A 14,372-nucleotide genomic window follows, 5' to 3' on the forward strand; every position below is an offset into this window, starting at 1 on the left:
TTCTATGTCAGATTTTATTCAAAATAACATAGGTTTTGAGGGTGACACTGTTACTGATAGTGAGCACATAGCTTTTTCACTCTGTGGCTAAATACCTTTATCTTTTGTCTCAAATCGATTCAGATACTAAAAAACAATTATTTTTCACTAGCTATTATGTTCCATTGCAAAAAGTATGTCAACCTGTCTTCCTTAATTATGGGTCAATTATATGAAATACATACTTTCTCTAGTCATTAGCGAGATAATCCTTTGGTCCCCTTTGGGTTGTAAATCTATAATTGAAGGTTGTACTTGAGCCTCAATAAACAACTTCCTCTTCTGAAGTCCTAAAACTCAGCTTGATGGTATTTGACTTTCTTTTCTTTCTTGATCGAAACAAAAAAATGCCACCTATTGATACTTTTTGTTATTTTATTACTCTTCTTCTTGACATTAAAACTGATGATAACTCTTCTTATTACTCAAATCTCTTCACGGTCAAAAAGTACTATTGGATATCTCCATTCTTTGATTAGTCTTAAGCATGAAAACCAACACATTGTTGACGAACTGTGGTTGAAAACATTAACCCTTCAAAATCCTATCTGTGGTCTTTCACATGAGTCAACAATAGTTCTGAAAAAGAAATTAGTCACTTATTCTCCTCAATATATGTCAAGGCAATTTGGCCTGGTACAAGCATTGCCTTCTCCTCTTTTTCTTGTCCCTAATGCACAGATGATTCATTATGATGTGTTAAGTATGGAAGAATTTGATCAGATTTTGGATCTTAATCACCAAAAGGTGACCTCTCAATACTAAAAATGTGACCTCACGTTTTATTTTCTCTCGACACCTGCCTTCCACAATTAGTGGTTGAGCTATTATACTCTCATTACACCTCATCTGAGCAAGCTCTTTTTAACTTGGTTATTCTCACTTCACAGACTACAAGAAAACTAAAGGTGAGCATGTCGACGAAATTATTAAGTTTAAAAAATATTATAAATATTTTTTCAATGAAGATTTAGAGGTATGGGAAAAAAAAGAAGAAAATATATTTTTATAAATGTCTCGACCATTATTTTAAGGCTTTGGCTCGAGATCATTATGCTCAAAAAAGGCATTTTATGCAAAAATTTAAGTTTTTTCCTTTTTCTAATGTCCTCTTTAGTCTTGTTGGTCAACTTCCTAACCCATTTAAAGAAATTTTGGGAGTGAACTACCTACTTCAAAAGAAAGATCTTTGAGCTCTAGACATAAACACAATTGGTGCCTGTCTATTTCCAAAATTTTAGGGATAAAATTCATGGTCGCCCCGGAGACACGGTCAAAGCACGCCCGCCCAGTGTGCTTCTTTCACGACATGCTCTGGTCCCGGGTGTCTTCAAGTGGTCTTCTAGCGTTAGAAGAAGTCGTGTCCGTCCCGGACATCTGCCTATACTTTGAAAGGCCTCCCTAAATTCATAAGAGATTTGCTTGTCTATCTTATGTATAATTTCATGTGATTTTTTAGGCCCAGACTTAATCTCAATGGTTATGCCACGATGTCCTTATTATATAAGCCTAAATGCGATAGATAAATTTCGAAAACCATGATACTTTTGCTGATTTGAACACAAATTCCGTTCTTTAGAAAAAAAATGGAATAATGGAATTATAGTAAAGGATCGCAAGATATTCTTTAAATATCATGTTTCCTTATAAAAAAATAGAGAAATAAAAATTACTAAAAAAAATAAATAAATAGAGAAATAAAAAAAATTATCGGAACATCCAAAAATTTAAGACGTTGATCTTAAGTCTTGATACCTTAATTATTAAATAAATTATTACAGACTTAAGTCCTTTAGTTTCTAATATCATATATACTCACTTATCTCGTTATTGTGATCATACTCACTTGTCTCGTTATTGACAATAAACTTTTTTTCCTGCAAAACAAGGAAATGATTTATCATGATATATAGTGAAAATATAATGTCGCAGAATAAAAGAGCATCATTGCAAATTAGCTAAAATGTATCTCCAGAAAACAGAATAAATCGATAATCAAACATCACATAATATCAACCGTTATCTATATCTTGTCTTTATAATTTCTACATTAGCAAACTCCTCTTTTGGAACGTTATTGTTATTCCTAGTCTAAGCCTCTAATTATTTTCAAAATAGTTTTCAAAGAAGAAAAAAAAATAACTACACTATTTTCTATAAATAATTTTTTTTCTACAAAGTTAAATATCAACAATTAATATAATCCGAACAATTAATATAATCCGAAGTTCCGAACACAACTTAAAAACCCGCTTTTGAAAACAAGATACAAATGACCACATCATATACATAATAATAAACCCTTGTGCATCCTTTGAATCTTGTGGAAATCAAGTAATTAATTTCGTTGTGATAACTTCATATTTTTCAAAATTTTCTTATAGAATTCTTAACTTCATCAAACAAGCATGCTTTTGCAAATCTCAATAATAAAGCATTTATTTTCTCATGACTTAGTTAAAGTGTGTTAGTTTAACTTTACATTCTTGCAATTAGGACTCAAAACTTTAAGCATTATAATACTTCAATTATTTTCGGAATTCTCCTTTTATTGATAGAAATCAAACTCAGACATTTCTGTATAATTATTTGTAAGAGAAAAGAACTAGAATAAAAAAATTAATCAATTAGAAAATATTATGGCAGAATCTTGGATAGAGATAATTCAATTAAAGGAATTGTAAATAGGAACGGATACAATCACTAAGATTTTGTTTGATTTTGAAAACAGATAACAACAAGATGAAAAGACACTAAGAACATGATACAAAAAATAGAAACACAATATATTTTGTTTGGTGGTGAACTAAATATAATATAAAATAAATAATAAAAAATTTAATTTACCTTCATTTTTTCTTTCACATAAAATTTAGAATAAAAAATAATTATAAAAATTAAATAATGATAATAAACAAAATAAACAAAATAAGTTGTGTCTTTATGTTTTATGTTTGAAAAGATACAAAATATATTAATTTAGTATCCTAATATACAATATTTATGTTTATGTCTTACTTGCTAAACAAGATTTTGTATCTATGTATCCATCCTATTCTTATAAATAAATGAAGTCTAATTTCTTACTGTTTTGTTGATTTTTAGCAAATCGAAGTGGTTCGATTCTAATGATTTGGGAGCGAAACCTACTCCTCTTTTTGCAGGTACCAATTTCTCTATAAGTGTATCAAAGGTCCTCGAATTAGACGAGCATTGAAATGGAAAAAAGTTCAAAAGCTGTAAAAGAAACTTTTGGAAGACAAACTGACTGAAATCGAAAGAAATTTGCAAAGCATTTAAATAAAGCAATAAAAGTGCCTTCGATGGAATCAAAGGAGTTTTGACATAAAAATAAAGGTACTGAAATGTAAATTTGACAATGAAATTTAAAGATGCTTTAAAGATAAATTGAGAAGGAAAAATAATGTTTGCTGAATTTATAAATTAAAAAGATAAAGATATGGAAGGAACCCTACAGAAATCTAACTCAAACGCAGACTCAGAAATTCGTTGGGATATGAGTGTGCTTGAGTGTATTTCTGAAGAAAAGTTTCCACCATGGTTCCTTAATACTTTCTAATATTCATAGCCCCTTTTCCATAACCGACCATTAATGACATGATGCCCCCTTATGTGCGAAAGTTTGGGTAATGGTTCCCGCTCTTTTGCCCAAACGTGTGACAATTACTGAAAATCCCTTTAACTCGAAAAACCTTCGATCTTTCTCATTCGAGTAGCTATTCGATTTACCATGTCCACTGAATCCGTGCCAAACAGTTTTCCACTCGATGCCTTCACGTGCATCCCTTTTGATCTTTACTTCCAAAACTGGCATCCAACGCCAGCCTCCTATCCAGTCCAGGCGTCCAGCGCCCAAAGGAGGCGACTAGTGTCGAAACACCCAAAGAGGACTCCCTAGCCAGCGTTCAATGCTCTAGAGGCCTCATAGCATATGGATCTCATCAAAGCTCAGCCCAAACACTCACCAAGTGGGCCCCAGAAGCAGATTTTAGCATTAAGACTGTTTTACCCCTTTTTGATGTAATCCTTAGTCATTAGTTAGTATTTAAAGACTTTTACACCTCTCATTGAAAGGGGGACGCACACTTTTATGCCATATTTTCGTTTATCATTGTATTTTCTATCAGTATGAGTTGCTAAACCTCCTAGGTTGAGGGGAGAAGCCCTGTTGCGTTTTATGGTTTAATAAAAGTATTACTGTTTCTCTTCAATCCGTGTTTGATTTAATTCTAAGATGTATTTTCCTTCTTCAACATGATGAATGGGATGACCTGTGACAATCATCTTCATTCTTTACACTGAGACCGTGTGCCTGATAACCACCCGTGTTCTTCTTGGGTTCGTGTGAATACTTAAGTGGAAAGCATTGAACCGCCAGCTTGACTATACATTTCTTATACAGCTAATCCACGACTTCGTTGGGAATTTCTCGAGACACCAGTTCAGCCAAGGTGTGGGGAGATTAGGGTCTCTGTGGTAGAGGCTAGAACCAAGGCACAGCATCCTCTGATCCGGAAGATTTGACCTTGTCTGTCATGTTTTGAGTAGGATCACCAAAGAGAATGAACTACCGGAGCTTCACCCTCAATCAGAATGGATTCGCACTAACCCTGGGATTCAGATCTGGAGGAGTATTGGCGGCTGCTCAAACTAGCGTCAATCACATATAGCCTACCATAGAAGAAATCATTCACAATTGAAGAAGACAGTAATACCAGAGTTAATCCAGAAGGACAAAGCATCTCCAAGCCTTAACCACCTTCTTATCATAGTTTACACTACTTCTGAGTTCTGATTACCGTTTTCTTTATTTCCTTTTATGCAATTATACATATCAACCCAATTAGATCTCACAAATACCAACAACTCTTCTATTCACCTGACTAAGACCTGCAAGATAACCATAGCTTGCTTCAAACCACAATCCTCGTGGGATCGACCCTGACTCGCTCAGGTATTACTTGGACGACCCTGTGTACTTGCTGGTCCAGCTGTATGAAGTGTGGGGATTTGTGCACCATTCTGCAACTGCCATTTTTATCTTTCACTTTCCTCCTTGTTCATCAATGGCTTCCTCATCTTCTCAAGCTATAGCTCAAGATAAGGGTAAGGGTCCAGCAACCCAACAACCAGCTCCTCTGTCTTTGCACATCTTGAACCAAATCAATGATGAAATCATGGAGACCCTCAACTTCAAATTGACGACCCTAGAATCCTTATCCCCTTCACTGTAAGTGACGAAACTCACTATTTCATTGGTCCTATTGACAACTTAGAAAGGGCAAACAGGCAGCTTCATTTCTTCCCAAATGCCCAAGAGAAAGATTTACTGATTAGTCAATTCCTCGACATCTTTTTCTTCACTAACCTTAAAACACCATTTAGAAATAACCCTAAAGTCACCCCACGAGGAACTGATTTTATGGCTTAGCATAAACGTCTCACACCGGAGAAAAATGCTGCCTGGGGTGCTCTTAGAATTCAAGATCTCCTTCGGCGTTCTCATTTTGCCCCCATCGACACATCTTTGGATGATTGGGGTTGTGACTCATTTCTGGAACAGAACCACCAACAATTTTCACCTTCCCTGTGGGATGATTGGTATGTCACTCCTTGATGTAGCTGCCATCACAGGTCTTCAAATAAGCTCCCCTAAATTTACCTCTGATATGATTCCTGAGCGATCATACAAAATAGGTTCTATGACTTCTTATAGTGAATTTATTGCCCACCATATCGGTGCAAAAAATGAACCTGTAACGGATGATGAACATGTGGCATTTTTATTTTATTGGCTAAACGCCATAGTCTTCTGCTCTTGAAGTTTCCAAATGCAGAAGCTTTTTTATCCCCCTGCTGCCTTTTTGCATGAGGGAAAAATTTTAATTTGCTGCTTCTAGGACACATTTTCGAAGAACTTGGCCAGTTTGTCAATTGCCTTCAAAAGAACTTTCTGATTAGCACAGGTGGTCCTCTCTGGCTTCTCTAACTCTGGTTGAATGCCATTTTTGAAAAATTCATGATAAAACTTGGAGATGGTGCATCTGACAAGCAACACATTGAGGGTTTTCGATTGGCTACTTTCAAGCCACACTTCCCAACGGTTCAATCGGATGAAGATCAATTCTGGGCTGTTTTCTCTCTTTTCCATTCCTGTAAAAACTTCAATAATGATGACCTTAATTTCACTCCCTTTTTACGTCGCAATTGTGGTCCTACCTGGCTTGAACGTCTCCTCTTTTCCAATAATAATCAAGAGAAAGAAATTGCCAAAAGGATTTGGGCAAACTTATTGGCTGTCCAAGTGATCCCAACAGGGCTGCCACAATACAAAAAAGAGCGTTTCAAGGCCACTTTTTATGCTCCCCATTATGCAGCCAGACAACTAGGTTTTTCTCAGGCTATTCCAACTCCACTCCCTAAACACAGCAAGCCTCTTTGCCATGTCAGCCTGGTTTTGAAGGAAGCGCTCAACGCCTATCTCTCTTTAAACCAACAACAAAAAATAGGCTACCAACATCTCGTTTATGAACGTAGTTTGTTTATTACCAAATCTTGCTTTGATTGGTGGACTACATACTACTCTAAGTATAGTCACACCTTTGAGGAGATTAAGAATTCTGCCACTCGAATTGCATCTGCTGCTGAAGGCTCTCCAAAAAAGTCTTTGAAAAGAAAAACTAAAACCACTGCATCTTCGAGGCAACCTTTGAGAAAAAGTCAACCGACTCCCACGAGAACTTCCAAAAGGGTATATAGTTCAATTGAATTCTTCAAAATTACATTTGTTTGAACCTGTCTTGATCTCAATTCTTTTCTCAGTTACAGGTACGATCATCAAGTGAAAGCTCTTATAAAGCTAATGAACCTTCAATTCAAAATCTTCCTACTACCTCTCGAGACTCGGATAATGATGATAAAGCTAACCCAGCTTCTCAATTGATTCGAAGGAAAAAACAACCCATTCTAGTAAACCTATTTTGTCTTTTCAAGTATATTAAATCTATTGAACTATGCCCAATAATTTTATGTGCTTATTTTAGCCTGAGACCACTGCTCAATCAACTTCTTCTTCTCTTGCCCCTGATCAATCCACACAACAAAATCAGCCAAGGCCAGAACAACAATGATCTCATTCATCAGCCCAAACCATTACATCTGTTGAACCCATTCTAGTGGTTCCTGAACATTAAACACTCTCTTTCACCAGTTCAGGTTAGGGCTTCTACTAGATCCCAAGTGGCCCCTGACTCTGACTCTCCTTCTTGAATTCCAGAATCCAATTCCAATTCACCTTCTCGAGTGCCAGAAACCATTACTCCTGGATCCGATTCACCCACCCGAATTCTAGAAACTGTCTCTTCACCACAAAAATCGTTTTGTCCACCCAGGGATGCTAGACTTTCAACTCCTCATGACTTGGAACCACCTTCTAGAACTCTTGGGATGATCCCCCAACCAAATAATAATGATCTAATTGGGTTGGTTAATGTCTTGAACCAACTTGTTTAAGAAGACAAGGTGCCCATTTCATTTTAATCCCAGCCTGATGAGAACTACATATTCCTTCATGAACTTCTCCTAAAGCAGTTTTTTTATCTACTTGACTTAAGCCTATTGAAAAGCTCCCGTCAATTCCTTTCTTATACAGCTCATTAGCCATCAAGACAAAATTCATTGCTCACAATTTTGTCTTTCTATTGACTTGAGTACTAGGATTCCTCAAATACTCGGCAATGGATTTTCTCCAATCATCGTCTTCCCATTCATCCACACACAAAACCTCTCTTTCATCCACAGGTACTAATATTTGACGGATATTTGCTAACTTTCTTAGTGTTTCTGGGCCTATTCTATATCTTGAAACTATTTGGGCCAACTCGTTAGCAATTTAATTCTGGATCCTCGGGATATGGACCAATGAAACTTTTCGAAAGGAAGTTAGCAACTCCAAAGCCGTTGCCAAATATTTTTGCAACTGCTCATTGTTGCACTTGAACTTTTTCGATAACTGTTTCAAGACCAATTGGAAATCTCCTAAGATCTAGACTTCCAAATTCCCTTTTCCAATCAAAATTTCAAGGCCTAAAATTAAAGCTTTATATTTTGCCATATTATTTGAGCAAGGATATTTTAGCTCAAACAGAAATTTTGATAGAATTCCTTCTGGTGAAATAATGAGAATTCCTACCTCTACACCATCTTTGTGCTTCGATCCATCGAAATATAACTTCCAGTAATCGACTTTAATGTCAAGAACATTTGTCCCCTGGTCATTTAGATTTTTCAAATTATCAATTAAAAAATCTGCAATGACTTGACCTTTCACAGCCTTTGCCGGAACGTATTGTAAATCGAACTCTGTCAAAGCTAACATTCACTTCCCAAACAACCTCGTAACTAGGGGTGGCAAGCGGGGAAGCCCGCCCCACCCCGCCAGAAGCCTGCCTTTTGGCGGGCTGGCCCGCCCCATCCCGCCTAGTGAGGCGGTCCCAGAATCCTAACCCGCCCCACTGGTATGCGAAATTGTGATCAATACTTTTCACAACACACATAATCCCCGGTGATGAATCCAAAAATTTGGTGTTCAATACCATGGCATAAACACAACTTCGCACAACTAACCAGCAAGTGTACTGGGTCGTCCAAGTAATAAACCTTACGCGAGTAAGGGTCGAATAAATATTGTCTCTAAAACAAAATACATATAATTCAAAATACTCAATTTTCATCTTCATTCTCTTGTAAGTTTGGTTGGGGGAAGTTGGATTTTGGTAAAAAATTGTAAAAATACGCCTTGCTAAAAAATTATAAGCCCGGCGGGGAAACCCGCCCCGCCCCGCCAAAGCCCGCCAAAACCCACAGTTTAAGCGGTGCGGGTTAGGCGGGCTTTTACTATTTGGCGGTCCCAATTTTTTAGCGCAGCCCGCCTTTTTTGGCGGGTTACGTGAGCCGGCCAGGCGGGTTTAGGCCCGTTTGCCACCCCTACTCGTAACATTGGAGAACTCAACATATATTTGACAAGGTCAATTTGTGCAATAATTTTCACAGGCTTGGCCACCATATAACACTTTATTTTCATGCACGCATAGTATAAAGACAAACACAATCTTTCTATTGGTGAATATCTTGTCTCGATATCGGTCAATACTCGACTATGGTAATAAATGGCCTGTTCATGTCTATTCTCATCATCTTGGGCTAATATACACCCAATCGTGTTTGTAGATGCAGTAATGTACAGTTTCAAGGGCTCATGTGGGCGAACGTTCGCCATTATCGGAGCTTTAGACAAATAAGGCTTTATTGACTCGAAAGCTTATTGATGCTCATTTGTCCATTCAAACTATGAATCATTCCTTAGTTTTACTAAAGGTGCAAACACTCGAGTTCGGCCAGAAAGATTCGATATGAACCTTCGAAGATAATTCACTTTTCTCAAGAATGATTGCACTTCTTTTTTCGACTTAGGAGAAGACAATGCTAAAATTGCATCAGCCTTATTCTTATCGATTGCAATTCCCTTTTTATGAACAACAAAACCTAGGAAGTTCCCTCCCGACACTCCAAAGGCGCATTTCAAAGGATTCATTTTTAATCCTTTCCTTCGCATAGTAATGAACGCCTTTCTCAAATGATCAATGTGCTGATTCACCGAATTCGACTTGACCATGACATCATCAATATATACCTCTATAAATTTTCCAATATACTCATGGAATATAGCATTCATTGCCCGTTGGTAAGTTGCACCAGCATTTTTTAAGCCGAATGGCATAACCACCCATTCATAAGTGCCTAAAGCCCCGGGGCAACGAAAAACAGTTTTGGACACATCATCTTCTGTGATGAAGATTTGGTTATATCCTGAATAACTGTTCATAAAACTTAAAATTTCATTTCCTGCTGCAGAATCGATTAGCATGTCTGCCATGGGCATAAAATATTCATCCTTCGGGATAGTATTATTCAGATCCCTAAAATCAATACATACCCTTAATTTCTCATTCTTTTTTATTACAGGAACAATATTCGAAACCCATTCAACATAGCCTACAATTTGAATAAACTTTTCTTTAATTAACCGTTCTATTTCTTCCTTAATCTTTTGATTAATTTCTGGAGCAAAACGCCAAGGGGTTTGCTTCACAGGTCGAGCATTCAGATTTAATGCTAATTGATGTTCTACAAGAGAACGATCAAGACCAGGCATCTCATGATAATCCCAAACAAAACAATCTTTAAACTCATGTAAAAGATGGAACAATTTAGTTCGAAAAGGATCTGCAAGACCCTTACAAATGTAGGTAATTCAACATCATTGGCAGATCCCAAATTAATGTCCTCTAGAGGATCTTAGGATTCAAAGCCTTTTGCATGGTCATCATCTTTTACTGAATACTTTTCAAAACCCAAAGGCTCTAAATCATAGATGCAATCAAAAGAGAAATCAACAGATTCATTAAGAATAGAATGAACTTGATCCTTTGCTGGATTAACAATAGCTTCATTTTCAATACAATGAACTTCTACTATTTCATCAACAGTTTGACTGATAACATCATTCAAATTACAAAAAGAAAAAGAACATAAACCATGACTAAATTCGATTAAAGACATCAAATCTTTCCAATGAAAAGAAGAAGAAATTACATTCCTAAGTGATTCGACTTCATTAGGAGAATCATCTTTATTTTCTACTGAAAGGAAATTACTTATATATTTATTTAAAGTTACCAGGTAATCCGAGATATCTTGTGCATGTTCCATTGAGCAATGTCTCGACTTCCTTCTAAGACGAACAGTCCCAACCAGTTGGGGGCATAGTCAGGTACGGATGACGTAGTTTCACCGTTAAACCTTCCAAAGACAAATAGTAGCCCTCACAGTTGAAAGAATTTAACACCCTGTCAACATTCAAAGGCTTCAGTTTCAAACTATATACTCTGAAATTGACATGTAGCTGTTCGACATATAGACTCGAATCAGCCTTAACAATTTCAGGCTTTCCATCTTTTGTCCAAAGGAGGACACTCTGATGCACAGTAGATGGTATAGCTCCAACCCCGTGAATCCAGTCCCGGCCTAATAAGGCATTATAGCTTGCTTTCGAAGGCACCACCATGAAAAAGTGTTTCGATCAGAAGATCCTACCTTCACCCCCAAGGTAACCAGACTTTTAGTAGGAGTAGAAGCACAACTAAAATCTATCACAACAATATTAGTATGAACCAAATCATCAGGATACTTGCCAACCTTCATCAGTATCCTTTCCGACAAAAGACTTATAGCTTCTCCGCCATCAATTAAAACTTTATTTACCTTAATCCCACTCATAGTTGCAGTAATATGAAGCGAGCAGAGATGTGACTTTTGTTTTTCAAAAGGCCTAAAAAAATATCCCGGTTCATCCTCAAATCGAATGAACGAAAAAGCCTCTTCATCATCCATATTATAATCATCTTCAAGATCACCTTCATACTCACCCAAGTACTCAGTCGGGATAATTGAAATAGTCGCAATAATCTCATCATTTCCTTCTTCAAAATACTCTTCATTTAAGTCAGCATCCTTGTCTTTGTCAACACCTGAAGTGCTAACTACTGCTTTGCCTTTATCCAACTTTGTAGGTGAAGGAATACCCTTTCGATATGTTTCACCATCGGACGGAAAGACTATTCGAGAGTGCACCGAAGGCGTTGCCCCCTTGCCTTTATTAGTTTGAGGCTTCTTTGTTTGCTGTTGATTCCTTCTTCCTCTACCCCTTGGGTATCCCCTAGCTCAGCCACGATAGTAGGGACACTGGCCTCGAGAAGGTCCTCGATGTCCCCACTGTGGGTTCCGCCTATATTGAGCATCTCGATTCTGAAATTCTTGACAATTTTGAATCCATTAAACTTCTATAGCCTGAGAATGGCTTATTGGTGCACTAGCATTTTGTTGAAGAGCCTTGGAGCTTTGTCCTTCTACTCGTCGAATTGGTTGCTTTTGACGAGCCTGCTCCTCTCTATGAGCTAGTTCTTTCTTCATTCTTTCTTTCTTAAATATCCCTGCAGCTTCAGCGTCAAACACAACATTGCATCGAGGACACAGAGATACGTCCCGATCATTAAGCTTTTGCTGCATCAAGAAATCCAACAAACCGACTCCCACACGAGGGTATACAGATCGGATTTGTGATTCGAAATCACTCAAAGCCACATTGAAATCATACGACATTCCAACCATATTCACACCAAAATATGGCTCAGCAAAACTGGCTTCAGCATCAAAAGGGTTAGAATCAACCTTCATTTCCTTTTTCCCATCATCAAACTTCAAACGCCCTTCCATAATGGCCTCCTGTATAAGATCCCTGAAACAAAAATAGTTGTTAGTCGAATGACTAGTTGCTTAATGAAATTTACAATAAGGTTTCCCTTTTAAATTTTTCACCGAAAGTAAAGTTCTACTTCCAGGCAAAATTAACTGTTTATCTTTAAGCAACACATCGAAAATCTGGTCAGATTTCAAGATTAAAACTATATCTCTTTCCACTCTTTAGTTTTGAATCATTCGACTTCTCATTACTAGGGAGCTTTTTAAGCAAAGAACAAACATACAGAGGACCCTTCTTAAGTTTGGCAAAATCAACCTCTGCCTCTAAATCGGACTCCTCCTCCGAGGATTCCATGGCCACATAAGCAACCTTTTCCTTTCGAGTAAAAGGTCTACTCTTTAGCCTCTTTTCATTCTCATATTTCTCTTTTTCCTTCCTCAGAAGTTCGACCTAACAAACCTTTTTAGCCAAATGAGCTAAGTCAGGAATATGCACATTAAGCAGTTTTTGACACATATAAAATCCTAATCCCATAACTGCTATTTTGACCACTTCACTCTCAGGCAATGAGATATAACATCTACTTCTAGCATTTTTGAAACGTATCATCATCGATGGTTTCACCATCTTCTCGTTTCAAAGCTACTAGATCAGTAATTGCTACGTTCAATTCCCCTCAATAAAATTGGGCATGAAAAGCAGTTCCCAACTGAGCTCAAGTTGTTATCAAATTTGGTCTAAGATTCGAAAACCAAGTAAATGCATTCTTCTTTAACGAAGAAGGAAAAAAACTTAATTTTCAAATTCTCATCATTATCTAGATTCCCAATCTCGACCAAATATCGAGCAACATGTTCAGTGGTCGATTCTCCAACTTTTCCCGCAAATTTTATAATTATTTTTGGGTTTTTCACACCTCTTAGTACTTCGGCCATTTGAACAACTTGAGGAAAAGCAGATACAAAATGGGGTCGATTCATGAACCTGACATTCAAACCGACTCTATTAAGCACATCTTTCACAATTCTTGTAACTTGATAACGTTCACCACCCTGGTTAGTGCATAATTGGACCAGAACGTCATCTGCATTTTGATCACGCACTACCACAAATATGGGCTTTAGCAACGCCAAAATTTGTAACGCCTTAAAATCGTTCTTTTAGATGGTTTTAGAGAACAGTTTTTTAAACTGTTGCTGTTGAAGTTCAATTTTTCATTATGTTATAACAACAAAATAAAACCGTTCTCTTTGACTATTTTAAAGAACGATTTTATAACCATTACAATGATTTATTTTTAGGCAACGGTTTTTTCTTGTTGTTTAAATATTTGTACAAAGGATACACATAAAAATCGTTGCCAATATTGTAACACTTTAAAACCGTTCTATTAGATGATCTTAGAGAACGGTTTTTATAATGTTGCTGTTGAAGTTCAATTTTTCACTACGTTATAACAACAAAATAAAAGCGTTTTCTTTGACTATCTTAAAGAACGGTTTTATAACCGTTACATCAATTATTTTATGAAAAAATAATTTTCTAATGTTGTTTAAATAATTTAACAAATAATAGCTTTTATTCCATTCAACTCCCGCTCTAAAATTTAACATATAATATTTTTTTACACTTAAAGAAAAACCCAAAAAAAATATACAACCTTAACGCAGACTTCCCGCTCGTTCTTTTTCCCTCCCTCTAGCGAACCCTAACCCACCACCATTCATCATCTTCCGTCCCTCTACTAGCGAGCCTTAACCGATCACCATAACTCACTATTCATCATCGTGCGTTAGCCATCATCGCATAACTTCACGCAATCCTCACCATACCATCGAGTCCCAACCTACCTTAATATGAACTCTTTATTTTTAAAAATTAATCAATTAAGAATAATTAAATTAGTTTTATTAATATTTAGAGTTAAAACTAATTAATATTCTTGTGAAATTTTTATAATTGGTTATTTTATATAATTTAAAATTAAAAATTT

Source organism: Arachis duranensis, chromosome 3 (assembly GCF_000817695.3).
Source record: "Arachis duranensis cultivar V14167 chromosome 3, aradu.V14167.gnm2.J7QH, whole genome shotgun sequence".
Lineage (NCBI taxonomy): Eukaryota > Viridiplantae > Streptophyta > Magnoliopsida > Fabales > Fabaceae > Arachis > Arachis duranensis.